The sequence below is a fragment of the Fringilla coelebs genome (assembly GCF_963513975.1).
Source record: "Fringilla coelebs genome assembly, chromosome: 1".
Lineage (NCBI taxonomy): Eukaryota > Metazoa > Chordata > Aves > Passeriformes > Fringillidae > Fringilla > Fringilla coelebs.
The window spans coordinates 57,740,165-57,768,090 of record NC_140028.1 but is presented as its reverse complement, the minus strand read 5'-3'; positions in this window follow the sequence as shown (position 1 = coordinate 57,768,090).

Sequence of the window (27,926 nt, the reverse complement as noted above, 5' to 3'; positions counted from 1 at the left end):
CCGAGACGCTAACCCTAGGCGTAACCCTAACCCTAACCCTAGGCAGGAAAAGCGGCCTGGGGCCAGGGGTGGTCGCGAGGAAAAAGCCGCCGAGGCAGCCATCTTGTGGAACTTTTGCGCTCCCCTTGGGATGCCTTTGGCAGCTGCGGTGCGCCTGGAGCCGTGGGCTCCTTGGTTTCCGAGACGCTAACCCTAGGCGTAACCCTAACCCTAACCCTAGGCAGGAAAAGCGGCCTGGGGCCAGGGGTGGTCCCGAGGAAAAAGCCGCCGAGGCAGCCATCTTGTGGCACTTTTGCGCTCCCCTTGGGATGCCTTTGGCAGCTGCGGTGCGCCTGGAGCCGTGGGCTCCTTGGTTTCCGAGACGCTAACCCTAGGCAGGAAAAGCGGCCTGGGGCCAGGGGTGGTCCCGAGGAAAGAGCCGCCGAGGCAGCCATCTTGTGGCACTTTTGCGCTCCCCTTGGGATGCCTTTGGCAGCTGCCGTGCGCCTGGAGCCGTGGGCTCCTTGGTTTCCGAGACGCTAACCCTAGGCGTAACCCTAACCCTAACCATAGGCAGGAAAAGCGGCCTGGGGCCAGGGGTGGTCCCGAGGAAAGAGCCGCCGAGGCAGCCATCTTGTGGCACTTTTGCGCTCCCCTTGGGATGCCTTTGGCAGCTGCGGTGCGCCTGGAGCCGTGGGCTCCTTGGTTTCCGAGACGCTAACCCTAGGCGTAACCCTAACCCTAACCCTAGGCAGGAAAAGCGGCCTAGGGCCAGGGCTGGTCCCGAGGAAAGAGCCGCCGAGGCAGCCATCTTGTGGCACTTTTGCGCTCCCCTTGGGATGCCTTTGGCAGCTGCGGTGCGCCTGGAGCCATGGGCTCCTTGGTTTCCGAGACGCTAACCCTAGGCGTAACCCTAACCCTAACCCTAGGCAGGAAAAGCGGCCTGGGGCCAGGGGTGGTCCCGAGGAAAAGCCGCCGAGGCAGCCATCTTGTGGCACTTTTGCGCTCCCCTTGGGATGCCTTTGGCAGCTGCGGTGTGCCTGGAGCCGTGGGCTCCTTGGTTTCCGAGACGCTAACCCTAGGCGTAACCCTAACCCTAACCCTAGGCAGGAAAAGCTGCCTGGGGCCAGGGGTGGTCGCGAGGAAAAAGCCGCCGAGGCAGCCATCTTGTGGCACTTTTGCGCTCCCCTTGGGATGCCTTTGGCAGCTGCGGTGCGCCTGTAGCCATGGGCTCCTTGGTTTCCGAGACGCTAACCCTAGGCGTAACCCTAACCCTAACCCTAGGCAGGAAAAGCGGCCTGGGGCCAGGGGTGGTCCCGAGGAAAGAGCCGCCGAGGCAGCCATCTTGTGGCACTTTTGCGCTCCCCTTGGGATGCCTTTGGCAGCTGCGGTGCGCCTGGAGCCGTGGGCTCCTTGGCTTCCGAGACGCTAACCCTAGGCGTAACCCTAACCCTAACCCTAACCCTAGGCAGGAAAAGCGGCCTGGGGCCAGGGGTGGTGCCGAGGAAAAAGCCGCCGAGGCAGCCATCTTGTGGCACTTTTGCGCTCCCCTTGGGATGCCTTTGGCAGCTGCGGTGCGCCTGGAGCCGTGGGCTCCTTGGTTTCCGAGACGCTAACCCTAGGCGTAATCCTAACCCTAACCCTAGGCAGGAAAAGCGGCCTGGGGCCAGGGGTGGTCCCGAGGAAAAAGCCGCCGAGGCAGCCATCTTGTGGCACTTTTGCGCTCCCCTTGGGATGCCTTTGGCAGCTGCGGAGCGCCTAGAGCCGTGGGCTCCTTGGTTTCCGAGACGCTAACCCTAGGCGTAACCCTAACCCTAACCCTAGGCAGGAAAAGCGGCCTGGGGCCAGGGGTGGTCGCGAGGAAAAAGCCGCCGAGGCAGCCATCTTGTGGAACTTTTGCGCTCCCCTTGGGATGCCTTTGGCAGCTGCGGTGCGCCTGGAGCCGTGGGCTCCTTGGTTTCCGAGACGCTAACCCTAGGCGTAACCCTAACCCTAACCATAGGCAGGAAAAGCGGCCTGGGGCCAGGGGTGGTCGCGAGGAAAAAGCCGCCGAGGCAGCCATCTTGTGGCACTTTTGCGCTCCCCTTGGGATGCCTTTGGCAGCTGCGGTGCGCCTGTAGCCATGGGCTCCTTGTTTTCCGAGACGCTAACCCTAGGCGTAACCCTAACCCTAACCCTAGGCAGGAAAAGCGGCCTGGGGCCAGGGGTGGTCCCGAGGAAAGAGCCGCCGAGGCAGCCATCTTGTGGCACTTTTGCGCTCCCCTTGGGATGCCTTTGGCAGCTGCGGTGCGCCTGGAGCCGTGGGCTCCTTGGTTTCCGAGATGCTAACCCTAGGCGTAACCCTAACCCTAACCCTAGGCAGGAAAAGCGGCCTGGGGCCAGGGGTGGTCCCGAGGAAAGAGCCGCCGAGGCAGCCATCTTGTGGCACTTTTGCGCTCCCCTTGGGATGCCTTTGGCAGCTGCGGTGCGCCTGGAGCCGTGGGCTCCTTGGTTTCCGAGACGCTAACCCTAGGCGTAACCCTAACCCTAACCCTAGGCAGGAAAAGCGGCCTAGAGCCAGGGGTGGTCCCGAGGAAAGAGCCGCCGAGGCAGCCATCTTGTGGCACTTTTGCGCTCCCCTTGGGATGCCTTTGGCAGCTGCGGTGCGCCTGGAGCCATGGGCTCCTTGGTTTCCGAGACGCTAACCCTAGGCGTAACCCTAACCCTAACCCTAGGCAGGAAAAGCGGCCTGGGGCCAGGGGTGGTCCCGAGGAAAAGCCGCCGAGGCAGCCATCTTGTGGCACTTTTGCGCTCCCCTTGGGATGCCTTTGGCAGCTGTGGTGCGCCTGGAGCCGTGGGCTCCTTGGTTTCCGAGACGCTAACCCTAGGCGTAACCCTAACCCTAACCCTAGGCAGGAAAAGCTGCCTGGGGCCAGGGGTGGTCCCGAGGAAAAAGCCGCCGAGGCAGCCATCTTGTGGCACTTTTGCGCTCCCCTTGGGATGCCTTTGGCAGCTGCGGTGCGCCTGGAGACGTGGGCTCCTTGGTTTCCGAGACGGTAACCCTAGGCGTAACCCTAACCCTAACCCTAGGCAGGAAAAGCTGCCTGGGGCCTGGGGTGGTCCCAAGGAAAAAGCCGCCAAGGCAGCCATCTTGTGGCACTTTTGCGCTCCCCTTGGGATGCCTTTGGCAGCTGCGGTGCGCCTGGAGCCGTGGGCTCCTTGGTTTCCGAGACGTTAACCCTAGGCGTAACCCTAACCCTAACCCTAGGCAGGAAAAGCGGCCTGGGGCCAGGGGTGGTCCCGAGGAAAAAGCCGCCGAGGCAGCCATCTTGTGGCACTTTTGCGCTCCCCTTGGGATGCCTTTGGCAGCTGCGGTGCGCCTGGAGCTGTGGGCTCCTTGGTTTCCGAGACGCTAACCCTAGGCGTAACCCTAACCCTAACCCTAGGCAGGAAAAGCGGCCTGGGGCCAGGGGTGGTCCCGAGGAAAAAGCCGCCGAGGCAGCCATCTTGTGGCACTTTTGCGCTCCCCTTGGGATGCCTTTGGCAGCTGCGGTGCGCCTGGAGCCGTGGGCTCCTTGGCTTCCGAGACGCTAACCCTAGGCGTAACCCTAACCCTAACCCTAACCCTAGGCAGGAAAAGCGGCCTGGGGCCAGGGGTGGTGCCGAGGAAAAAGCCGCCGAGGCAGCCATCTTGTGGCACTTTTGCGCTCTCCTTGGGATGCCTTTGGCAGCTGCGGTGCGCCTGGAGCTGTGGGCTCCTTGGTTTCCGAGACGCTAACCCTAGGCGTAACCCTAACCCTAACCCTAGGCAGGAAAAGCGGCCTGGGGCCAGGGGTGGTCCCGAGGAAAAGCCGCCGAGGCAGCCATCTTGTGGCACTTTTGCGCTCCCCTTGGGATGCCTTTGGCAGCTGCGGTGCGCCTGGAGCCGTGGGCTCCTTGGTTTCCGAGACGCTAACCCTAGGCGTAACCCTAACCCTAACCCTAGGCAGGAAAAGCTGCCTGGGGCCAGGGGTGGTCGCGAGGAAAAAGCCGCCGAGGCAGCCATCTTGTGGCACTTTTGCGCTCCCCTTGGGATGCCTTTGGCAGCTGCGGTGCGCCTGTAGCCATGGGCTCCTTGGTTTCCGAGACGCTAACCCTAGGCGTAACCCTAACCCTAACCCTAGGCAGGAAAAGCGGCCTGGGGCCAGGGGTGGTCCCGAGGAAAGAGCCGCCGAGGCAGCCATCTTGTGGCACTTTTGCGCTCCCCTTGGGATGCCTTTGGCAGCTGCGGTGCGCCTGGAGCCGTGGGCTCCTTGGTTTCCGAGATGCTAACCCTAGGCGTAACCCTAACCCTAACCCTAGGCAGGAAAAGCGGCCTGGGGCCAGGGGTGGTCCCGAGGAAAGAGCCGCCGAGGCAGCCATCTTGTGGCACTTTTGCGCTCCCCTTGGGATGCCTTTGGCAGCTGCGGTGCGCCTGGAGCCGTGGGCTCCTTGGTTTCCGAGACGCTAACCCTAGGCGTAACCCTAACCCTAACCCTAGGCAGGAAAAGCGGCCTAGAGCCAGGGGTGGTCCCGAGGAAAGAGCCGCCGAGGCAGCCATCTTGTGGCACTTTTGCGCTCCCCTTGGGATGCCTTTGGCAGCTGCGGTGCGCCTGGAGCCATGGGCTCCTTGGTTTCCGAGACGCTAACCCTAGGCGTAACCCTAACCCTAACCCTAGGCAGGAAAAGCGGCCTGGGGCCAGGGGTGGTCCCGAGGAAAAGCCGCCGAGGCAGCCATCTTGTGGCACTTTTGCGCTCCCCTTGGGATGCCTTTGGCAGCTGCGGTGCGCCTGGAGCCGTGGGCTCCTTGGTTTCCGAGACGCTAACCCTAGGCGTAACCCTAACCCTAACCCTAGGCAGGAAAAGCTGCCTGGGGCCAGGGGTGGTCCCGAGGAAAAAGCCGCCGAGGCAGCCATCTTGTGGCACTTTTGCGCTCCCCTTGGGATGCCTTTGGCAGCTGCGGTGCGCCTGGAGACGTGGGCTCCTTGGTTTCCGAGACGCTAACCCTAGGCGTAACCCTAACCCTAACCCTAGGCAGGAAAAGCTGCCTGGGGCCTGGGGTGGTCCCAAGGAAAAAGCCGCCAAGGCAGCCATCTTGTGGCACTTTTGCGCTCCCCTTGGGATGCCTTTGGCAGCTGCGGTGCGCCTGGAGCCGTGGGCTCCTTGGTTTCCGAGACGCTAACCCTAGGCGTAACCCTAACCCTAACCCTAGGCAGGAAAAGCGGCCTGGGGCCAGGGGTGGTCCCGAGGAAAGAGCCGCCGAGGCAGCCATCTTGTGGCACTTTTGCGCTCCCCTTGGGATGCCTTTGGCAGCTGCGGTGCGCCTGGAGCCGTGGGCTCCTTGGCTTCCGAGACGCTAACCCTAGGCGTAACCCTAACCCTAACCCTAACCCTAGGCAGGAAAAGCGGCCTGGGGCCAGGGGTGGTGCCGAGGAAAAAGCCGCCGAGGCAGCCATCTTGTGGCACTTTTGCGCTCTCCTTGGGATGCCTTTGGCAGCTGCGGTGCGCCTGGAGCTGTGGGCTCCTTGGTTTCCGAGACGCTAACCCTAGGCGTAACCCTAACCCTAACCCTAGGCAGGAAAAGCGGCCTGGGGCCAGGGGTGGTCCCGAGGAAAAGCCGCCGAGGCAGCCATCTTGTGGCACTTTTGCGCTCCCCTTGGGATGCCTTTGGCAGCTGCGGTGCGCCTGGAGCCGTGGGCTCCTTGGTTTCCGAGACGCTAACCCTAGGCGTAACCCTAACCCTAACCCTAGGCAGGAAAAGCTGCCTGGGGCCAGGGGTGGTCGCGAGGAAAAAGCCGCCGAGGCAGCCATCTTGTGGCACTTTTGCGCTCCCCTTGGGATGCCTTTGGCAGCTGCGGTGCGCCTGTAGCCATGGGCTCCTTGGTTTCCGAGACGCTAACCCTAGGCGTAACCCTAACCCTAACCCTAGGCAGGAAAAGCGGCCTGGGGCCAGGGGTGGTCCCGAGGAAAGAGCCGCCGAGGCAGCCATCTTGTGGCACTTTTGCGCTCCCCTTGGGATGCCTTTGGCAGCTGCGGTGCGCCTGGAGCCGTGGGCTCCTTGGTTTCCGAGATGCTAACCCTAGGCGTAACCCTAACCCTAACCCTAGGCAGGAAAAGCGGCCTGGGGCCAGGGGTGGTCCCGAGGAAAGAGCCGCCGAGGCAGCCATCTTGTGGCACTTTTGCGCTCCCCTTGGGATGCCTTTGGCAGCTGCGGTGCGCCTGGAGCCGTGGGCTCCTTGGTTTCCGAGACGCTAACCCTAGGCGTAACCCTAACCCTAACCCTAGGCAGGAAAAGCGGCCTGGGGCCAGGGGTGGTCGCGAGGAAAAAGCCGCCGAGGCAGCCATCTTGTGGCACTTTTGCGCTCCCCTTGGGATGCCTTTGGCAGCTGCGGTGCGCCTGGAGCCGTGGGCTCCTAGGTTTCCGAGACGCTAACCCTAGGCGTAACCCTAACCCTAACCCTAGGCAGGAAAAGCGGCCTGGGGCCAGGGGTGGTCCCGAGGAAAGAGCCGCCGAGGCAGCCATCTTGTGGCACTTTTGCGCTCCCCTTGGGATGCCTTTGGCAGCTGCGGTGCGCCTGGAGCCGTGGGCTCCTTGGTTTCCGAGATGCTAACCCTAGGCGTAACCCTAACCCTAACCCTAGGCAGGAAAAGCGGCCTGGGGCCAGGGGTGGTCCCGAGGAAAGAGCCGCCGAGGCAGCCATCTTGTGGCACTTTTGCGCTCCCCTTGGGATGCCTTTGGCAGCTGCGGTGCGCCTGGAGCCGTGGGCTCCTTGGTTTCCGAGACGCTAACCCTAGGCGTAACCCTAACCCTAACCCTAGGCAGGAAAAGCTGCCTGGGGCCTGGGGTGGTCCCAAGGAAAAAGCCGCCAAGGCAGCCATCTTGTGGCACTTTTGCGCTCCCCTTGGGATGCCTTTGGCAGCTGCGGTGCGCCTGGAGCCGTGGGCTCCTTGGTTTCCGAGACGCTAACCCTAGGCGTAACCCTAACCCTAACCCTAGGCAGGAAAAGCGGCCTGGGGCCAGGGGTGGTCCCGAGGAAAGAGCCGCCGAGGCAGCCATCTTGTGGCACTTTTGCGCTCCCCTTGGGATGCCTTTGGCAGCTGCGGTGCGCCTGGAGCCGTGGGCTCCTTGGCTTCCGAGACGCTAACCCTAGGCGTAACCCTAACCCTAACCCTAACCCTAGGCAGGAAAAGCGGCCTGGGGCCAGGGGTGGTGCCGAGGAAAAAGCCGCCGAGGCAGCCATCTTGTGGCACTTTTGCGCTCTCCTTGGGATGCCTTTGGCAGCTGCGGTGCGCCTGGAGCTGTGGGCTCCTTGGTTTCCGAGACGCTAACCCTAGGCGTAACCCTAACCCTAACCCTAGGCAGGAAAAGCGGCCTGGGGCCAGGGGTGGTCCCGAGGAAAAGCCGCCGAGGCAGCCATCTTGTGGCACTTTTGCGCTCCCCTTGGGATGCCTTTGGCAGCTGCGGTGCGCCTGGAGCCGTGGGCTCCTTGGTTTCCGAGACGCTAACCCTAGGCGTAACCCTAACCCTAACCCTAGGCAGGAAAAGCTGCCTGGGGCCAGGGGTGGTCGCGAGGAAAAAGCCGCCGAGGCAGCCATCTTGTGGCACTTTTGCGCTCCCCTTGGGATGCCTTTGGCAGCTGCGGTGCGCCTGTAGCCATGGGCTCCTTGGTTTCCGAGACGCTAACCCTAGGCGTAACCCTAACCCTAACCCTAGGCAGGAAAAGCGGCCTGGGGCCAGGGGTGGTCCCGAGGAAAGAGCCGCCGAGGCAGCCATCTTGTGGCACTTTTGCGCTCCCCTTGGGATGCCTTTGGCAGCTGCGGTGCGCCTGGAGCCGTGGGCTCCTTGGTTTCCGAGATGCTAACCCTAGGCGTAACCCTAACCCTAACCCTAGGCAGGAAAAGCGGCCTGGGGCCAGGGGTGGTCGCGAGGAAAAAGCCGCCGAGGCAGCCATGTTGTGGCACTTTTGCGCTCCCCTTGGGATGCCTTTGGCAGCTGCGGTGCGCCTGGAGCCGTGGGCTCCTTGGTTTCCGAGACGCTAACCCTAGGCGTAATCCTAACCCTAACCCTAGGCAGGAAAAGCGGCCTGGGGCCAGGGGTGGTCCCGAGGAAAAAGCCGCCGAGGCAGCCATCTTGTGGCACTTTTGCGCTCCCCTTGGGATGCCTTTGGCAGCTGCGGAGCGCCTAGAGCCGTGGGCTCCTTGGTTTCCGAGACGCTAACCCTAGGCGTAACCCTAACCCTAACCCTAGGCAGGAAAAGCGGCCTGGGGCCAGGGGTGGTCGCGAGGAAAAAGCCGCCGAGGCAGCCATCTTGTGGAACTTTTGCGCTCCCCTTGGGATGCCTTTGGCAGCTGCGGTGCGCCTGGAGCCGTGGGCTCCTTGGTTTCCGAGACGCTAACCCTAGGCGTAACCCTAACCCTAACCCTAGGCAGGAAAAGCGGCCTGGGGCCAGGGGTGGTCCCGAGGAAAAAGCCGCCGAGGCAGCCATCTTGTGGCACTTTTGCGCTCCCCTTGGGATGCCTTTGGCAGCTGCGGTGCGCCTGGAGCCGTGGGCTCCTTGGTTTCCGAGACGCTAACCCTAGGCAGGAAAAGCGGCCTGGGGCCAGGGGTGGTCCCGAGGAAAGGGCCGCCGAGGCAGCCATCTTGTGGCACTTTTGCGCTCCCCTTGGGATGCCTTTGGCAGCTGCGGTGCGCCTGGAGCCGTGGGCTCCTTGGTTTCCGAGACGCTAACCCTAGGCGTAACCCTAACCCTAACCATAGGCAGGAAAAGCGGCCTGGGGCCAGGGGTGGTCCCGAGGAAAGAGCCGCCGAGGCAGCCATCTTGTGGCACTTTTGCGCTCCCCTTGGGATGCCTTTGGCAGCTGCGGTGCGCCTGGAGCCGTGGGCTCCTTGGTTTCCGAGACGCTAACCCTAGGCGTAACCCTAACCCTAACCCTAGGCAGGAAAAGCGGCCTAGGGCCAGGGCTGGTCCCGAGGAAAGAGCCGCCGAGGCAGCCATCTTGTGGCACTTTTGCGCTCCCCTTGGGATGCCTTTGGCAGCTGCGGTGCGCCTGGAGCCATGGGCTCCTTGGTTTCCGAGACGCTAACATTAGGCGTAACCCTAACCCTAACCCTAGGCAGGAAAAGCGGCCTGGGGCCAGGGGTGGTCCCGAGGAAAAGCCGCCGAGGCAGCCATCTTGTGGCACTTTTGCGCTCCCCTTGGGATGCCTTTGGCAGCTGCGGTGCGCCTGGAGCCGTGGGCTCCTTGGTTTCCGAGACGCTAACCCTAGGCGTAACCCTAACCCTAACCCTAGGCAGGAAAAGCTGCCTGGGGCCAGGGGTGGTCGCGAGGAAAAAGCCGCCGAGGCAGCCATCTTGTGGCACTTTTGCGCTCCCCTTGGGATGCCTTTGGCAGCTGCGGTGCGCCTGTAGCCATGGGCTCCTTGGTTTCCGAGACGCTAACCCTAGGCGTAACCCTAACCCTAACCCTAGGCAGGAAAAGCGGCCTGGGGCCAGGGGTGGTCCCGAGGAAAGAGCCGCCGAGGCAGCCATCTTGTGGCACTTTTGCGCTCCCCTTGGGATGCCTTTGGCAGCTGCGGTGCGCCTGGAGCCGTGGGCTCCTTGGTTTCCGAGATGCTAACCCTAGGCGTAACCCTAACCCTAACCCTAGGCAGGAAAAGCGGCCTGGGGCCAGGGGTGGTCCCGAGGAAAGAGCCGCCGAGGCAGCCATCTTGTGGCACTTTTGCGCTCCCCTTGGGATGCCTTTGGCAGCTGCGGTGCGCCTGGAGCCGTGGGCTCCTTGGTTTCCGAGACGCTAACCCTAGGCGTAACCCTAACCCTAACCCTAGGCAGGAAAAGCGGCCTAGAGCCAGGGGTGGTCCCGAGGAAAGAGCCGCCGAGGCAGCCATCTTGTGGCACTTTTGCGCTCCCCTTGGGATGCCTTTGGCAGCTGCGGTGCGCCTGGAGCCATGGGCTCCTTGGTTTCCGAGACGCTAACCCTAGGCGTAACCCTAACCCTAACCCTAGGCAGGAAAAGCGGCCTGGGGCCAGGGGTGGTCCCGAGGAAAAGCCGCCGAGGCAGCCATCTTGTGGCACTTTTGCGCTCCCCTTGGGATGCCTTTGGCAGCTGCGGTGCGCCTGGAGCCGTGGGCTCCTTGGTTTCCGAGACGCTAACCCTAGGCGTAACCCTAACCCTAACCCTAGGCAGGAAAAGCTGCCTGGGGCCAGGGGTGGTCCCGAGGAAAAAGCCGCCGAGGCAGCCATCTTGTGGCACTTTTGCGCTCCCCTTGGGATGCCTTTGGCAGCTGCGGTGCGCCTGGAGACGTGGGCTCCTTGGTTTCCGAGACGCTAACCCTAGGCGTAACCCTAACCCTAACCCTAGGCAGGAAAAGCTGCCTGGGGCCAGGGGTGGTCCCAAGGAAAAAGCCGCCAAGGCAGCCATCTTGTGGCACTTTTGCGCTCCCCTTGGGATGCCTTTGGCAGCTGCGGTGCGCCTGGAGCCGTGGGCTCCTTGGTTTCCGAGACGTTAACCCTAGGCGTAACCCTAACCCTAACCCTAGGCAGGAAAAGCGGCCTGGGGCCAGGGGTGGTCCCGAGGAAAAAGCCGCCGAGGCAGCCATCTTGTGGCACTTTTGCGCTCCCCTTGGGATGCCTTTGGCAGCTGCGGTGCGCCTGGAGCTGTGGGCTCCTTGGTTTCCGAGACGCTAACCCTAGGCGTAACCCTAACCCTAACCCTAGGCAGGAAAAGCGGCCTGGGGCCAGGGGTGGTCCCGAGGAAAAAGCCGCCGAGGCAGCCATCTTGTGGCACTTTTGCGCTCCCCTTGGGATGCCTTTGGCAGCTGCGGTGCGCCTGGAGCCGTGGGCTCCTTGGCTTCCGAGACGCTAACCCTAGGCGTAACCCTAACCCTAACCCTAACCCTAGGCAGGAAAAGCGGCCTGGGGCCAGGGGTGGTGCCGAGGAAAAAGCCGCCGAGGCAGCCATCTTGTGGCACTTTTGCGCTCTCCTTGGGATGCCTTTGGCAGCTGCGGTGCGCCTGGAGCTGTGGGCTCCTTGGTTTCCGAGACGCTAACCCTAGGCGTAACCCTAACCCTAACCCTAGGCAGGAAAAGCGGCCTGGGGCCAGGGGTGGTCCCGAGGAAAAGCCGCCGAGGCAGCCATCTTGTGGCACTTTTGCGCTCCCCTTGGGATGCCTTTGGCAGCTGCGGTGCGCCTGGAGCCGTGGGGTCCTTGGTTTCCGAGACGCTAACCCTAGGCGTAACCCTAACCCTAACCCTAGGCAGGAAAAGCTGCCTGGGGCCAGGGGTGGTCGCGAGGAAAAAGCCGCCGAGGCAGCCATCTTGTGGCACTTTTGCGCTCCCCTTGGGATGCCTTTGGCAGCTGCGGTGCGCCTGTAGCCATGGGCTCCTTGGTTTCCGAGACGCTAACCCTAGGCGTAACCCTAACCCTAACCCTAGGCAGGAAAAGCGGCCTGGGGCCAGGGGTGGTCCCGAGGAAAGAGCCGCCGAGGCAGCCATCTTGTGGCACTTTTGCGCTCCCCTTGGGATGCCTTTGGCAGCTGCGGTGCGCCTGGAGCCGTGGGCTCCTTGGTTTCCGAGATGCTAACCCTAGGCGTAACCCTAACCCTAACCCTAGGCAGGAAAAGCGGCCTGGGGCCAGGGGTGGTCCCGAGGAAAGAGCCGCCGAGGCAGCCATCTTGTGGCACTTTTGCGCTCCCCTTGGGATGCCTTTGGCAGCTGCGGTGCGCCTGGAGCCGTGGGCTCCTTGGTTTCCGAGACGCTAACCCTAGGCGTAACCCTAACCCTAACCCTAGGCAGGAAAAGCGGCCTAGAGCCAGGGGTGGTCCCGAGGAAAGAGCCGCCGAGGCAGCCATCTTGTGGCACTTTTGCGCTCCCCTTGGGATGCCTTTGGCAGCTGCGGTGCGCCTGGAGCCATGGGCTCCTTGGTTTCCGAGACGCTAACCCTAGGCGTAACCCTAACCCTAACCCTAGGCAGGAAAAGCGGCCTGGGGCCAGGGGTGGTCCCGAGGAAAAGCCGCCGAGGCAGCCATCTTGTGGCACTTTTGCGCTCCCCTTGGGATGCCTTTGGCAGCTGCGGTGCGCCTGGAGCCGTGGGCTCCTTGGTTTCCGAGACGCTAACCCTAGGCGTAACCCTAACCCTAACCCTAGGCAGGAAAAGCTGCCTGGGGCCAGGGGTGGTCCCGAGGAAAAAGCCGCCGAGGCAGCCATCTTGTGGCACTTTTGCGCTCCCCTTGGGATGCCTTTGGCAGCTGCGGTGCGCCTGGAGACGTGGGCTCCTTGGTTTCCGAGACGCTAACCCTAGGCGTAACCCTAACCCTAACCCTAGGCAGGAAAAGCTGCCTGGGGCCTGGGGTGGTCCCAAGGAAAAAGCCGCCAAGGCAGCCATCTTGTGGCACTTTTGCGCTCCCCTTGGGATGCCTTTGGCAGCTGCGGTGCGCCTGGAGCCGTGGGCTCCTTGGTTTCCGAGACGTTAACCCTAGGCGTAACCCTAACCCTAACCCTAGGCAGGAAAAGCGGCCTGGGGCCAGGGGTGGTCCCGAGGAAAAAGCCGCCGAGGCAGCCATCTTGTGGCACTTTTGCGCTCCCCTTGGGATGCCTTTGGCAGCTGCGGTGCGCCTGGAGCTGTGGGCTCCTTGGTTTCCGAGACGCTAACCCTAGGCGTAACCCTAACCCTAACCCTAGGCAGGAAAAGCGGCCTGGGGCCAGGGGTGGTCCCGAGGAAAAAGCCGCCGAGGCAGCCATCTTGTGGCACTTTTGCGCTCCCCTTGGGATGCCTTTGGCAGCTGCGGTGCGCCTGGAGCCGTGGGCTCCTTGGCTTCCGAGACGCTAACCCTAGGCGTAACCCTAACCCTAACCCTAACCCTAGGCAGGAAAAGCGGCCTGGGGCCAGGGGTGGTGCCGAGGAAAAAGCCGCCGAGGCAGCCATCTTGTGGCACTTTTGCGCTCTCCTTGGGATGCCTTTGGCAGCTGCGGTGCGCCTGGAGCTGTGGGCTCCTTGGTTTCCGAGACGCTAACCCTAGGCGTAACCCTAACCCTAACCCTAGGCAGGAAAAGCTGCCTGGGGCCAGGGGTGGTCCCGAGGAAAAAGCCACCGAGGCAGCCATCTTGTGGCACTTTTGCGCTCCCCTTGGGATGCCTTTGGCAGCTGCGGTGCGCCTGGAGCCGTGGGCTCCTTGGTTTCCGAGATGCTAACCCTAGGCTGGAAAAGCGGCCTGGGGCCAGGGGTTGGTCCCGAGGAAAGAGCCGCCGAGGCAGCCATCTCGTGGCACTTTTGCGCTCCCCTTGGGATGCCTTTGGCAGCTGCGGTGCGCCTGGAGCCGTGGGCTCCTTGGTTTCCGAGACGCTAACCCTAGGCGTAACCCGAACCCTAACCATAGGCAGGAAAAGCGGCCTGGGGCCAGGGGTGGTCCCGAGGAAAGAGCCGCCGAGGCAGCCATCTTGTGGCACTTTTGCGCTCCCCTTGGGATGCCTTTGGCAGCTGCGGTGCGCCTGGAGCCGTGGGCTCCTTGGTTTCCGAGACGCTAACCCTAGGCGTAACCCTAACCCTAACCCTAGGCAGGAAAAGCGGCCTAGGGCCAGGGGTGGTCCCGAGGAAAGAGCCGCCGAGGCAGCCATCTTGTGGCACTTTTGCGCTCCCCTTGGGATGCCTTTGGCAGCTGCGGTGCGCCTGGAGACGTGGGCTCCTTGGTTTCCGAGACGCTAACCCTAGGCGTAACCCTAACCCTAACCCTAGGCAGGAAAAGCGGCCTGGGGCCAGGGGTGGTCCCGAGGAAAAAGCCGCCGAGGCAGCCATCTTGTGGCACTTTTGCGCTCCCCTTGGGATGCCTTTGGCAGCAGCGGTGCGCCTGGAGACGTGGGCTCCTTGGTTTCCGAGACGCTAACCCTAGGCGTAACCCTAACCCTAACCCTAGGCAGGAAAAGCGGCCTGGGGCCTGGGGTGGTACCGAGGAAAAAGCCGCCGAGGCAGCCATCTTGTGGCACTTTTGCGCTCCCCTTGGGATGCCTTTGGCAGCTGCGGTGCGCCTGGAGCCGTGGGCTCCTTGGTTTCCGAGACGCTAACCCTAGGCGTAACCCTAACCCTAACCCTAGGCAGGAAAAGCGGCCTGGGGCCAGGGGTGGTCCCGAGGAAAGAGCCGCCGAGGCAGCCATCTTGTGGCACTTTTGCGCTCCCCTTGGGATGCCTTTGGCAGCTGCGGTGCGCCTGGAGCCGTGGGCTCCTTGGTTTCCGAGACGCTAACCCTAGGCGTAACCCTAACCCTAACCCTAGGCAAAAAAAGCGGCCTGGGGCTAGGGGTGGTCCCGAGGAAAAAGCCGCCGAGGCAGCCATCTTGTGGCACTTTTGCGCTCCCCTTGGGATGCCTTTGGCAGCTGCGGTGCGCCTGGAGCCATGGGCTCCTTGGTTTCCGAGACGCTAACCCTAGGCGTAACCCTAACCCTAACCCTAGGCAGGAAAAGCGGCCTGGGGCCAGGGATGGTCCCGAGGAAAAAGCCGCCGAGGCAGCCATCTTGTGGCACTTTTGCGCTCCCCTTGGGATGCCTTTGGCAGCTGCGGTGCGCCTGGAGCCGTGGGCTCCTTGGTTTCCGAGACGCTAACCCTAGGCGTAACCCTAACCCTAACCCTAGGAAGGAAAAGCGGCCTGGGGCCAGGGGTGGCCCCGAGGAAAGAGCCGCTGAGGCAGCCATCTTGTGGCACTTTTGCGCTCCCCTTGGGATGCCTTTGGCAGCTGCGGTGCGCCTGGAGCCGTGGGCTCCTTGGTTTCTGAGACGCTAACCCTAGGCGTAACCCTAACCCTAACCCTAGGCAGGAAAAGCGGCCTGGGGCTAGGGGTGGTCCCGAGGAAAAAGCCGCCGAGGTAGCCATCTTGTGGCACTTTTGCGCTCCCCTTGGGATGCCTTTGGCAGCTGCGGTGCGCCTGGAGCCATGGGCTCCTTGGTTTCCGAGACGCTAACCCTAGGCGTAACCCTAACCCTAACCCTAGGCAGGAAAAGCGGCCTGGGGCCAGGGGTGGTCCCGAGGAAAAAGCCGCCGAGGCAGCCATCTTGTGGCACTTTTGCGCTCCCCTTGGGATGCCTTTGGCAGCAGCGGTGCGCCTGGTGACGTGGGCTCCTTGGTTTCCGAGACGCTAACCCTAGGCGTAACCCTAACCCTAACCCTAGGCAGGAAAAGCGGCCTGGGGCCTGGGGTGGTACCGAGGAAAAAGCCGCCGAGGCAGCCATCTTGTGGCACTTTTGCGCTCCCCTTGGGATGCCTTTGGCAGCTGCGGTGCGCCTGGAGCCGTGGGCTCCTTGGTTTCCGAGACGCTAACCCTAGGCGTAACCCTAACCCTAACCCTAGGCAGGAAAAGCGGCCTGGGGCCAGGGGTGGTCCCGAGGAAAGAGCCGCCGAGGCAGCCATCTTGTGGCACTTTTGCGCTCCCCTTGGGATGCCTTTGGCAGCTGCGGTGCGCCTGGAGCCGTGGGCTCCTTGGTTTCCGAGACGCTAACCCTAGGCGTAACCCTAACCCTAACCCTAGGCAAAAAAAGCGGCCTGGGGCTAGGGGTGGTCCCGAGGAAAAAGCCGCCGAGGCAGCCATCTTGTGGCACTTTTGCGCTCCCCTTGGGATGCCTTTGGCAGCTGCGGTGCGCCTGGAGCCATGGGCTCCTTGGTTTCCGAGACGCTAACCCTAGGCGTAACCCTAACCCTAACCCTAGGCAGGAAAAGCGGCCTGGGGCCAGGGATGGTCGCGAGGAAAAAGCCGGCGAGGCAGCCATCTTGTGGCACTTTTGCGCTCCCCTTGGGATGCCTTTGGCAGCTGCGGTGCGCCTGGAGCCGTGGGCTCCTTGGTTTCCGAGACGCTAACCCTAGGCGTAACCCTAACCCTAACCCTAGGCAGGAAAAGCGGCCTGGGGCCAGGGGTGGCCCCGAGGAAAGAGCCGCTGAGGCAGCCATCTTGTGGCACTTTTGCGCTCCCCTTGGGATGCCTTTGGCAGCTGCGGTGCGCCTGGAGCCGTGGGCTCCTTGGTTTCCGAGACGCTAACCCTAGGCGTAACCCTAACCCTAACCCTAGGCAGGAAAAGCGGCCTGGGGCCAGGGGTGGTCCCGAGGAAAAAACCGCCGAGGCAGCCATCTTGTGGCACTTTTGCGCTCCCCTTGGGTTCCTTTGGCAGCTGCGGTGCACCTGGAGCCGTGGGCTCCTTGGTTTCCGAGACTCTAACCGTAGGCGTAACCCTAACCCTAACCCTAGGCAGGAAAAGCGGCCTGGGGCCAGGGGTGGTCCCGAGGAAAAAGCCGCCGAGGCAGCCATCTTGTGGCACTTTTGCGCTCCCCTTGGGATGCCTTTGGCAGCTGCGGTGCGCCTGGAGCCGTGGGCTCCTTGGTTTCCGAGACGCTAACCCTAGGCGTAACCCTAACCCTAACCCTAGGCAGGAAAAGCGGCCTGGGGCCAGGGGTGGTCCCAAGGAAAAAGCCGCAAAGGCAGCCATCTTGTGGCACTTTTGCGCTCCCCTTGGGATGCCTTTGGCAGCTGCGGTGCGCCTGGAGCCGTGGGCTCCTTGGTTTCCGAGACGCTAACCCTAGGCGTAACCCTAACCCTAACCCTAGGCAGGAAAAACGGCCTGGGGCCAGGGGTGGTCCCGAGGAAAAAGCCGCCGAGGCAGCCATCTTGTGGCACTTTTGCGCTCCCCTTGGGATGCCTTTGGCAGCTGCGGTGCGCCTGGAGCCGTGGGCTCCTTGGTTTCCGAGACGCTAACCCTAGGCGTAACCCTAACCCTCACCCTAACCCTAGGCAGGAAAAGCGGCCTGGGGCCAGGGGTGGTCCCGAGGAAAAAGCCACCGAGGCAGCCATCTTGTGGCACTTTTGCGCTCCCCTTTGGTATGCCTTTGGCAGCTGCGGTGCGCCTAGAGCCGTGGGCACCTTGGTTTCCGAGACGCTAACCCTAGGCGTAACCCTAACCCTAACCCTAGGCAGGAAAAGCGGCCTGGGGCCAGGGGTGGTCCCGAGGAAAGAGCCGCCGAGGCAGCCATCTTGTGGCACTTTTGCGCTCCCCTTGGGATGCCTTTGGCAGCTGCGGTGCGCCTGGAGCCGTGGGCTCCTTGGTTTCTGAGACGCTAACCCTAGGCGTAACCCTAACCCTAACCCTAGGCAGGAAAAGCGGACTGGGGCTAGGGGTGGTCCCGAGGAAAAAGCCGCCGAGGTAGCCATCTTGTGGCACTTTTGCGCTCCCCTTGGGATGCCTTTGGCAGCTGCGGTGCGCCTGGAGCCATGGGCTCCTTGGTTTCCGAGACGCTAACCCTAGGCGTAACCCTAACCCTAACCCTAGGCAGGAAAAGCGGCCTGGGGCCAGGGGTGGTCCCGAGGAAAAAGCCGCCGAGGCAGCCATCTTGTGGCACTTTTGCGCTCCCCTTGGGATGCCTTTGGCAGCTGCGGTGCGCCTGGAGCCGTGGGCTCCTTGGTTTCCGAGACGCTAACCCTAGGCGTAACCCTAACCCTAACCCTAGGCAGGAAAAGCGGCCTGGGGCCAGGGGTGGTCCCGAGGAAAAAGCCGCCGAGGTAGCCATCTTGTGGCACTTTTGCGCTCCCCTTGGGATGCCTTTGGCAGCTGCGGTGCGCCTGGAGCCATGGGCTCCTTGGTTTCCGAGACGCTAACCCTAGGCGTAACCCTAACCCTAACCCTAGGCAGGAAAAGCGGCCTGGGGCCAGGGGTGGTCCCGAGGAAAGAGCCGCCGAGGCAGCCATCTTGTGGCACTTTTGCGCTCCCCTTGGGATGCCTTTGGCAGCAGCGGTGCGCCTGGAGACGTGGGCTCCTTGGTTTCCGAGACGCTAACCCTAGGCGTAACCCTAACCCTAACCCTAGGCAGGAAAAGCGGCCTGGGGCCTGGGGTGGTACCGAGGAAAAAGCCGCCGAGGCAGCCATCTTGTGGCACTTTTGCGCTCCCCTTGGGATGCCTTTGGCAGCTGCGGTGCGCCTGGAGCCGTGGGCTCCTTGGTTTCCGAGACGCTAACCCTAGGCGTAACCCTAACCCTAACCCTAGGCAGGAAAAGCGGCCTGGGGCCAGGGGTGGTCCCGAGGAAAAAGCCGCCGAGGCAGCCATCTTGTGGCACTTTTGCGCTCCCCTAGGGATGCCTTTGGCAGCTGCGGTGCGCCTGGAGCCGTGGGCTCCTTGGTTTCCGAGACGCTAACCCTAGGCGTAACCCTAACCCTAACCCTAGGCAAAAAAAGCGGCCTGGGGCTAGGGGTGGTCCCGAGGAAAAAGCCGCCGAGGCAGCCATCTTGTGGCACTTTTGCGCTCCCCTTGGGATGCCTTTGGCAGCTGCGGTGCGCCTGGAGACATGGGCTCCTAGGTTTCCGAGACGCTAACCCTAGGCGTAACCCTAACCCTAACCCTAGGCAGGAAAAGCGGCCTGGGGCCAGGGGTGGTCCCGAGGAAAAAGCCGCCGAGGCAGCCATCTTGTGGCACTTTTGCGCTCCCCTTGGGATGCCTTTGGCAGCTGCGGTGCGCCTGGAGCCGTGGGCTCCTTGGTTTCTGAGACGCTAACCCTAGGCGTAACCCTAACCCTAACCCTAGGCAGGAAAAGCGGCCTGGGGCCAGGAGTGGTCCCGAGGAAAAAACCGCCGAGGCAGCCATCTTGTGGCACTTTTGCGCTCCCCTTGGGTTCCTTTGGCAGCTGCGGTGCACCTGGAGCCGTGGGCTCCTTGGTTTCCGAGACGCTAACCGTAGGCGTAACCCTAACCCTAACCCTAGGCAGGAAAAGCGGCCTGGGGCCAGGGGTGGTCCCGAGGAAAAAGCCGCCGAGGCAGCCATCTTGTGGCACTTTTGCGCTCCCCTTGGGATGCCTTTGGCAGCTGCGGTGCGCCTGGAGCCGTGGGCTCCTTGGTTTCCGAGACGCTAACCCTAGGCGTAACCCTAACCCTAACCCTAGGCAGGAAAAGCGGCCTGGGGCCAGGGGTGGTCCCAAGGAAAAAGCCGCAAAGGCAGCCATCTTGTGGCACTTTTGCGCTCCCCTTGGGATGCCTTTGGCAGCTGCGGTGCGCCTGGAGCCGTGGGCTCCTTGGTTTCCGAGACGCTAACCCTAGGCGTAACCCTAACCCTAACCCTAGGCAGGAAAAACGGCCTGGGGCCAGGGGTGGTCCCGAGGAAAAAGCCGCCGAGGCAGCCATCTTGTGGCACTTTTGCGCTCCCCTTTGGTATGCCTTTGGCAGCTGCGGTGCGCCTAGAGCCGTGGGCACCTTGGTTTCCGAGACGCTAACCCTAGGCGTAACCCTAACCCTAACCCTAGGCAGGAAAAGCGGCCTGGGGCCAGGGGTGGTCCCGAGGAAAGAGCCGCCGAGGCAGCCATCTTGTGGCACTTTTGCGCTCCCCTTGGGATGCCTTTGGCAGCTGCGGTGCGCCTGGAGCCGTGGGCTCCTTGGTTTCTGAGACGCTAACCCTAGGCGTAACCCTAACCCTAACCCTAGGCAGGAAAAGCGGACTGGGGCTAGGGGTGGTCCCGAGGAAAAAGCCGCCGAGGTAGCCATCTTGTGGCACTTTTGCGCTCCCCTTGGGATGCCTTTGGCAGCTGCGGTGCGCCTGGAGCTGTGGGCTCCTTGGTTTCCGAGACGCTAACCCTAGGCGTAACCCTAACCCTAACCCTAGGCAGGAAAAGTGGCCTGGGGCCAGGGGTGGTCCCGAGGAAAAAGCCGCCGAGGCAGCCATCTTGTGGCACTTTTGCGCTCCCCTTGGGATGCCTTTGGCAGCAGCGGTGCGCCTGGAGACGTGGGCTCCTTGGTTTCCGAGACGCTAACCCTAGGCGTAACCCTAACCCTAACCCTAGGCAGGAAAAGCGGCCTGGGGCCTGGGGTGGTACCGAGGAAAAAGCCGCCGAGGCAGCCATCTTGTGGCACTTTTGCGCTCCCCTTGGGATGCCTTTGGCAGCTGCGGTGCGCCTGGAGCCGTGGGCTCCTTGGTTTCCGAGACGCTAACCCTAGGCGTAACCCTAACCCTAACCCTAGGCAGGAAAAGCGGCCTGGGGCCAGGGGTGGTCCCGAGGAAAAAACCGCCGAGGCAGCCATCTTGTGGCACTTTTGCGCTCCCCTTGGGTTCCTTTGGCAGCTGCGGTGCACCTGGAGCCGTGGGCTCCTTGGTTTCCGAGACGCTAACCCTAGGCGTAACCCTAACCCTAACCCTAGGCAGGAAAAGCGGCCTGGGGCCAGGGGTGGTCCCGAGGAAAAAGCCGCCGAGGCAGCCATCTTGTTGCACTTTTGCGCTCCCCTTGGGATGCCTTTGGCAGCTGCGGTGCGCCTGGAGCCGTGGGCTCCTTGGTTTCCGAGACGCTAATTCTAGGCGTAACCCTAACCCTAACCCTAGGCAGGAAAAACGGCCTGGGGCCAGGGGTGGTCCCGAGGAAAAAGCCGCCGAGGCAGCCATCTTGTGGCACTTTTGCGCTCCCCTTGGGATGCCTTTGGCAGCTGCGGTGCGCCTGGAGCCGTGGGCTCCTTGGTTTCCGAGACGCTAACCCTAGGCGTAACCCTAACCCTCACCCTAACCCTAGGCAGGAAAAGCGGCCTGGGGCCAGGGGTGGTCCCGAGGAAAAAGCCACCGAGGCAGCCATCTTGTGGCACTTTTGCGCTCCCCTTTGGTATGCCTTTGGCAGCTGCGGTGCGCCTAGAGCCGTGGGCACCTTGGTTTCCGAGACGCTAACCCTAGGCGTAACCCTAACCCTAACCCTAGGCAGGAAAAGCGGCCTGGGGCCAGGGGTGGTCGCCAGGAAAAAGCCGCCGAGGCAGCCATCTTGTGGCACTTTTGCGCTCCCCTTGGGATGCCTTTGGCAGCTGTGGTGCGCCTGGAGCCGTGGGCTCCTTGGTTTCCGAGACGCTAACCCTAGGCGTAACCCTAACCCTAACCCTAGGCAGGAAAAGCGGCCTGGGGCCAGGGGTGGTCCCGAGGAAAGAGCCGCCGAGGCAGCCATCTTGTGGCACTTTTGCGCTCCCCTTGGGATGCCTTTGGCAGCTGCGGTGCGCCTGGAGCCGTGGGCTCCTTGGTTTCCGAGACGCTAACCCTAGGCGTAACCCTAACCCTAACCCTAGGCAGGAAAAGCGGCCTGGGGCCAGGGGTGGTCCCGAGGAAAGAGCCGCCGAGGCAGCCATCTTGTGGCACTTTTGCGCTCCCCTTGGGATGCCTTTGGCAGCTGCGGTGCGCCTGGAGCCGTGGGCTCCTTGGTTTCCGAGACGCTAACCCTAGGCGTAACCCTAACCCTAACCATAGGCAGGAAAAGCGGCCTGGGGCTAGGGGTGGTCCCGAGGAAAAAGCTGCCGAGGCAGCCATCTAGTGGCACTTTTGCGCTCCCCTTGGGATGCCTTTGGCAGCTGCGGTGCGCCTGGAGCCGTGGGCTCCTTGGTTTCCGAGACGCTAACCCTAGGCGTAACCCTAACCCTAACCCTAGGCAGGAAAAGCGGCCTGGGGCCTGGGGTGGTACCGAGGAAAAAGCCGCCGAGGCAGCCATCTTGTGGCACTTTTGCGCTCCCCTTGGGATGCCTTTGGCAGCTGCGGTGCGCCTGGAGCCGTGGGCTCCTTGGTTTCCGAGACGCTAACCCTAGGCGTAACCCTAACCCTAACCCTAGGCAGGAAAAGCGGCCTGGGGCCAGGGGTGGTCCCGAGGAAAGAGCCGCCGAGGCAGCCATCTTGTGGCACTTTTGCGCTCCCCTTGGGATGCCTTTGGCAGCTGCGGTGCGCCTGGAGCCGTGGGCTCCTTGGTTTCCGAGACGCTAACCCTAGGCGTAACCCTAACCCTAACCCTAGGCAGGAAAAGCGGCCTGGGGCCTGGGGTGGTACCGAGGAAAAAGCCGCCGAGGCAGCCATCTTGTGGCACTTTTGCGCTCCCCTTGGGATGCCTTTGGCAGCTGCGGTGCGCCTGGAGCCGTGGGCTCCTTGGTTTCCGAGACGCTAACCCTAGGCGTAACCCTAACCCTAACCCTAGGCAGGAAAAGCGGCCTGGGGCCAGGGGTGGTCCCGAGGAAAAAACCGCCGAGGCAGCCATCTTGTGGCACTTTTGCGCTCCCCTTGGGTTCCTTTGGCAGCTGCGGTGCACCTGGAGCCGTGGGCTCCTTGGTTTCCGAGACGCTAACCGTAGGCGTAACCCTAACCCTAACCCTAGGCAGGAAAAGCGGCCTGGGGCCAGTGGTGGTCCCGAGGAAAAAGCCGCCGAGGCAGCCATCTTGTTGCACTTTTGCGCTCCCCTTGGGATGCCTTTGGCAGCTGCGGTGCGCCTGGAGCCGTGGGCTCCTTGGTTTCCGAGACGCTAACCCTAGGCGTAACCCTAACCCTAACCCTAGGCAGGAAAAGCGGCCTGGGGCCAGGGGTGGTCCCAAGGAAAAAGCCGCAAAGGCAGCCATCTTGTGGCACTTTTGCGCTCCCCTTGGGATGCCTTTGGCAGCTGCGGTGCACCTGGAGCCGTGGGCTCCTTGGTTTCCGAGACGCTAACCCTAGGCGTAACCCTAACCCTAACCCTAGGCAGGAAAAACGGCCTGGGGCCAGGGGTGGTCCCGAGGAAAAAGCCGCCGAGGCAGCCATCTTGTGGCACTTTTGCGCTCCCCTTGGGATGCCTTTGGCAGCTGCGGTGCGCCTGGAGCCGTGGGCTCCTTGGTTTCCGAGACGCTAACCCTAGGCGTAACCCTAACCCTCACCCTAACCCTAGGCAGGAAAAGCGGCCTGGGGCCAGGGGTGGTCCCGAGGAAAAAGCCACCGAGGCAGCCATCTTGTGGCACTTTTGCGCTCCCCTTTGGTATGCCTTTGGCAGCTGCGGTGCGCCTAGAGCCGTGGGCACCTTGGTTTCCGAGACGCTAACCCTAGGCGTAACCCTAACCCTAACCCTAGGCAGGAAAAGCGGCCTGGGGCCAGGGGTGGTCGCCAGGAAAAAGCCGCCGAGGCAGCCATCTTGTGGCACTTTTGCGCTCCCCTTGGGATGCCTTTGGCAGCTGTGGTGCGCCTGGAGCCGTGGGCTCCTTGGTTTCCGAGACGCTAACCCTAGGCGTAACCCTAACCCTAACCCTAGGCAGGAAAAGCGGCCTGGGGCCAGGGGTGGTCCCGAGGAAAGAGCCGCCGAGGCAGCCATCTTGTGGCACTTTTGCGCTCCCCTTGGGATGCCTTTGGCAGCTGCGGTGCGCCTGGAGCCGTGGGCTCCTTGGTTTCCGAGACGCTAACCCTAGGCGTAACCCTAACCCTAACCCTAGGCAGGAAAAGCGGCCTGGGGCCAGGGGTGGTCCCGAGGAAAAAGCCGCCGAGGCAGCCATCTTGTGGCACTTTTGCGCTCCCCTTGGGATGCCTTTGGCAGCTGCGGTGCGCCTGGAGCCGTGGGCTCCTTGGTTTCCGAGACGCTAACCCTAGGCGTAACCCTAACCCTAACCCTAGGCAGGAAAAACGGCCTGGGGCCAGGGGTGGTCCCGTGGAAAAAGCCGCCGAGGCAGCCATCTTGTGGCACTTTTGCGCTCCCCTTGGGATGCCTTTGGCAGCTGCGGTGCGCCTGGAGCTCTGGGCTCCTTGGTTTCCGAGACGCTAACCCTAGGCGTAACCCTAACCCTAACCCTAGGCAGGAAAAGCGGCCTGGGGCCAGGGGTGGTCCCAAGGAAAAAGCCGCAAAGGCAGCCATCTTGTGGCACTTTTGCGCTCCCCTTGGGTTCCTTTTGCAGCTGCGGTCCGCCTGGAGCCGTGGGCTCCTTGGTTTCCGAGACGCTAACCCTAGGCGTAACCCTAACCCTAACCCTAGGCAGGAAAAGCGGCCTGGGGCCAGGGGGGTCCCAAGGAAAAAGCCGCCGAGGCAGCCATCTTGTGGCACTTTTGCGCTCCCCTTGGGATGCCTTTGGCAGCTGCGGTGCGCCTGGAGCCGTGGGCTCCTTGGTTTCCGAGACGCTAACCCTAGGCGTAACCCTAACTCTAACCCTAGGCAGGAAAAACGGCCTGGGGCCAGGGGTGGTCCCGAGGAAAAAGCCGCCGAGGCAGCCATCTTGTGGCACTTTTGCGCTCCCCTTGGGATGCCTTTGGCAGCTGCGGTGCGCCTGGAGCCGTGGGCTCCTTGGTTTCTGAGACGCTAACCCTAGGCGTAACCCTAACCCTAACCCTAGGCAGGAAAAGCGGCCTGGGGCCAGGGGTGGTCCCGAGGAAAAAGCCGCAAAGGCAGCCATCTTGTGGCACTTTTGCGCTCCCCTTGGGATGCCTTTGGCAGCTGCGGTGCGCCTGGAGCCGTGGGCTCCTTGGTTTCCGAGACGCTAACCCTAGGCGTAACCCTAACCCTAACCGTAACCCTAGGCAGGAAAAGCGGCCTGGGGCCAGGGGTGGTCCCGAGGAAAAAGCCGCCGAGGCAGCCATCTTGTGGCACTTTTGCGCTCCCCTTGGGATGCCTTTGGCAGCTGCGGTGCGCCTGGAGCCGTGGGCTCCTTGGTTTCCGAGACGCTAACCCTAGGCGTAACCCTAACCCTAACCCTAGGCAGGAAAAGCTGCCTGGGGCCAGGGGTGGTCCCGAGGAAAAAGCCGCCGAGGCAGCCATCTTGTGGCAATTTTGCGCTCCCCTTTGGTATGCCTTTGTCAGCTGCGGTGCGCCTAGAGCCGTGGGCACCTTGGTTTCCGAGACGCTAACCCTAGGCGTAACCCTAACCCTAACCCTAGGCAGGAAAAGCGGCCTGGGGCCAGGGGTGGTCCCGAGGAAAGAGCCGCTGAGGCAGCCATCTTGTGGCACTTTTGCGCTCCCCTTGGGATGCCTTTGGCAGCTGCGGTGCGCCTGGAGCCGTGGGCTCCTTGGTTTCCGAGACGCTAACCCTAGGCGTAACCCTAACCCTAACCCTAGGCAGGAAAAGCGGCCTGGGGCCTGGGGTGGTACCGAGGAAAAAGCCGCCGAGGCAGCCATCTTGTGGCACTTTTGCGCTCCCCTTGGGATGCCTTTGGCAGCTGCGGTGCGCCTGGAGCCGTGGGCTCCTTGGTTTCCGAGACGCTAACCCTAGGCGTAACCCTAACCCTAACCCTAGGCAGGAAAAGCGGCCTGGGGCCAGGGGTGGTCCCGAGGAAAAAACCGCCGAGGCAGCCATCTTGTGGCACTTTTGCGCTCCCCTTGGGTTCCTTTGGCAGCTGCGGTGCACCTGGAGCCGTGGGCTCCTTGGTTTCCGAGACGCTAACCGTAGGCGTAACCCTAACCCTAACCCTAGGCAGGAAAAGCGGCCTGGGGCCAGGGGTGGTCCCGAGGAAAAAGCCGCCGAGGCAGCCATCTTGTTGCACTTTTGCGCTCCCCTTGGGATGCCTTTGGCAGCTGCGGTGCGCCTGGAGCCGTGGGCTCCTTGGTTTCCGAGACGCTAACCCTAGGCGTAACCCTAACCCTAACCCTAGGCAGGAAAAGCGGCCTGGGGCCAGGGGTGGTCCCAAGGAAAAAGCCGCAAAGGCAGCCATCTTGTGGCACTTTTGCGCTCCCCTTGGGATGCCTTTGGCAGCTGCGGTGCGCCTGGAGCCGTGGGCTCCTTGGTTTCCGAGACGCTAACCCTAGGCGTAACCCTAACCCTAACCCTAGGCAGGAAAAACGGCCTGGGGCCAGGGGTGGTCCCGAGGAAAAAGCCACCGAGGCAGCCATCTTGTGGCACTTTTGCGCTCCCCTTGGGATGCCTTTGGCAGCTGCGGTGCGCCTGGAGCCGTGGGCTCCTTGGTTTCCGAGACGCTAACCCTAGGCGTAACCCTAACCCTCACCCTAACCCTAGGCAGGAAAAGCGGCCTGGGGCCAGGGGTGGTCCCGAGGAAAAAGCCACCGAGGCAGCCATCTTGTGGCACTTTTGCGCTCCCCTTTGGTATGCCTTTGGCAGCTGCGGTGCGCCTAGAGCCGTGGGCACCTTGGTTTCCGAGACGCTAACCCTAGGCGTAACCCTAACCCTAACCCTAGGCAGGAAAAGCGGCCTGGGGCCAGGGGTGGTCGCCAGGAAAAAGCCGCCGAGGCAGCCATCTTGTGGCACTTTTGCGCTCCCCTTGGGATGCCTTTGGCAGCTGTGGTGCGCCTGGAGCCGTGGGCTCCTTGGTTTCCGAGACGCTAACCCTAGGCGTAACCCTAACCCTAACCCTAGGCAGGAAAAGCGGCCTGGGGCCAGGGGTGGTCCCGAGGAAAGAGCCGCCGAGGCAGCCATCTTGTGGCACTTTTGCGCTCCCCTTGGGATGCCTTTGGCAGCTGCGGTGCGCCTGGAGCCGTGGGCTCCTTGGTTTCCGAGACGCTAACCCTAGGCGTAACCCTAACCCTAACCCTAGGCAGGAAAAGCGGCCTGGGGCCAGGGGTGGTCCCGAGGAAAGAGCCGCCGAGGCAGCCATCTTGTGGCACTTTTGTGCTCCCCTTGGGATGCCTTTGGCAGCTGCGGTGCGCCTGGAGCCGTGGGCTCCTTGGTTTCCGAGACGCTAACCCTAGGCGTAACCCTAACCCTAACCATAGGCAGGAAAAGCGGCCTGGGGCTAGGGGTGGTCCCGAGGAAAAAGCTGCCGAGGCAGCCATCTAGTGCCACTTTTGCGCTCCCCTTGGGATGCCTTTGGCAGCTGCGGTGCGCCTGGAGCCGTGGGCTCCTTGGTTTCCGAGACGCTAACCCTAGGCGTAACCCTAACCCTAACCCTAGGCAGGAAAAGCGGCCTGGGGCCTGGGGTGGTACCGAGGAAAAAGTCGCCGAGGCAGCCATCTTGTGGCACTTTTGCGCTCCCCTTGGGATGCCTTTGGCAGCTGCGGTGCGCCTGGAGCCGTGGGCTCCTTGGTTTCCGAGACGCTAACCCTAGGCGTAACCCTAACCCTAACCCTAGGCAGGAAAAGCGGCCTGGGGCCAGGGGTGGTCCCGAGGAAAGAGCCGCCGAGGCAGCCATCTTGTGGCACTTTTGCGCTCCCCTTGGGATGCCTTTGGCAGCTGCGGTGCGCCTGGAGCCGTGGGCTCCTTGGTTTCCGAGACGCTAACCCTAGGCGTAACCCTAACCCTAACCCTAGGCAGGAAAAGCGGCCTGGGGCCAGGGGTGGTCCCGAGGAAAAAGCCGCCGAGGCAGCCATCTTGTGGCACTTTTGCGCTCCCCTTGGGATGCCTTTGGCAGCTGCGGTGCGCCTGGAGCCGTGGGCTCCTTGGTTTCCGAGACGCTAACCCTAGGCGTAACCCTAACCCTAACCCTAGGCAGGAAAAACGGCCTGGGGCCAGGGGTGGTCCCGAGGAAAAAGCCGCCGAGGCAGCCATCTTGTGGCACTTTTGCGCTCCCCTTGGGATGCCTTTGGCAGCTGCGGTGCGCCTGGAGCTCTGGGCTCCTTGGTTTCCGAGACGCTAACCCTAGGCGTAACCCTAACCCTAACCCTAGGCAGGAAAAGCGGCCTGGGGCCAGGGGTGGTCCCAAGGAAAAAGCCGCAAAGGCAGCCATCTTGTGGCACTTTTGCGCTCCCCTTGGGTTCCTTTTGCAGCTGCGGTGCGCCTGGAGCCGTGGGCTCCTTGGTTTCCGAGACGCTAACCCTAGGCGTAACCCTAACCCTAACCCTAGGCAGGAAAAGCGGCCTGGGGCCAGGGGGGTCCCAAGGAAAAAGCCGCCGAGGCAGCCATCTTGTGGCACTTTTGCGCTCCCCTTGGGATGCCTTTGGCAGCTGCGGTGCGCCTGGAGCCGTGGGCTCCTTGGTTTCCGAGACGCTAACCCTAGGCGTAACCCTAACCCTAACCCTAGGCAGGAAAAACGGCCTGGGGCCAGGGGTGGTCCCGAGGAAAAAGCCGCCGAGGCAGCCATCTTGTGGCACTTTTGCGCTCCCCTTGGGATGCCTTTGGCAGCTGCGGTGCGCCTGGAGCCGTGGGCTCCTTGGTTTCTGAGACGCTAACCCTAGGCGTAACCCTAACCCTAACCCTAGGCAGGAAAAGCGGCCTGGGGCCAGGGGTGGTCCCGAGGAAAAAGCCGCCGAGGCAGCCATCTTGTGGCACTTTTGCGCTCCCCTTGGGATGCCTTTGGCAGCTGCGGTGCGCCTGGAGCCGTGGGCTCCTTGGT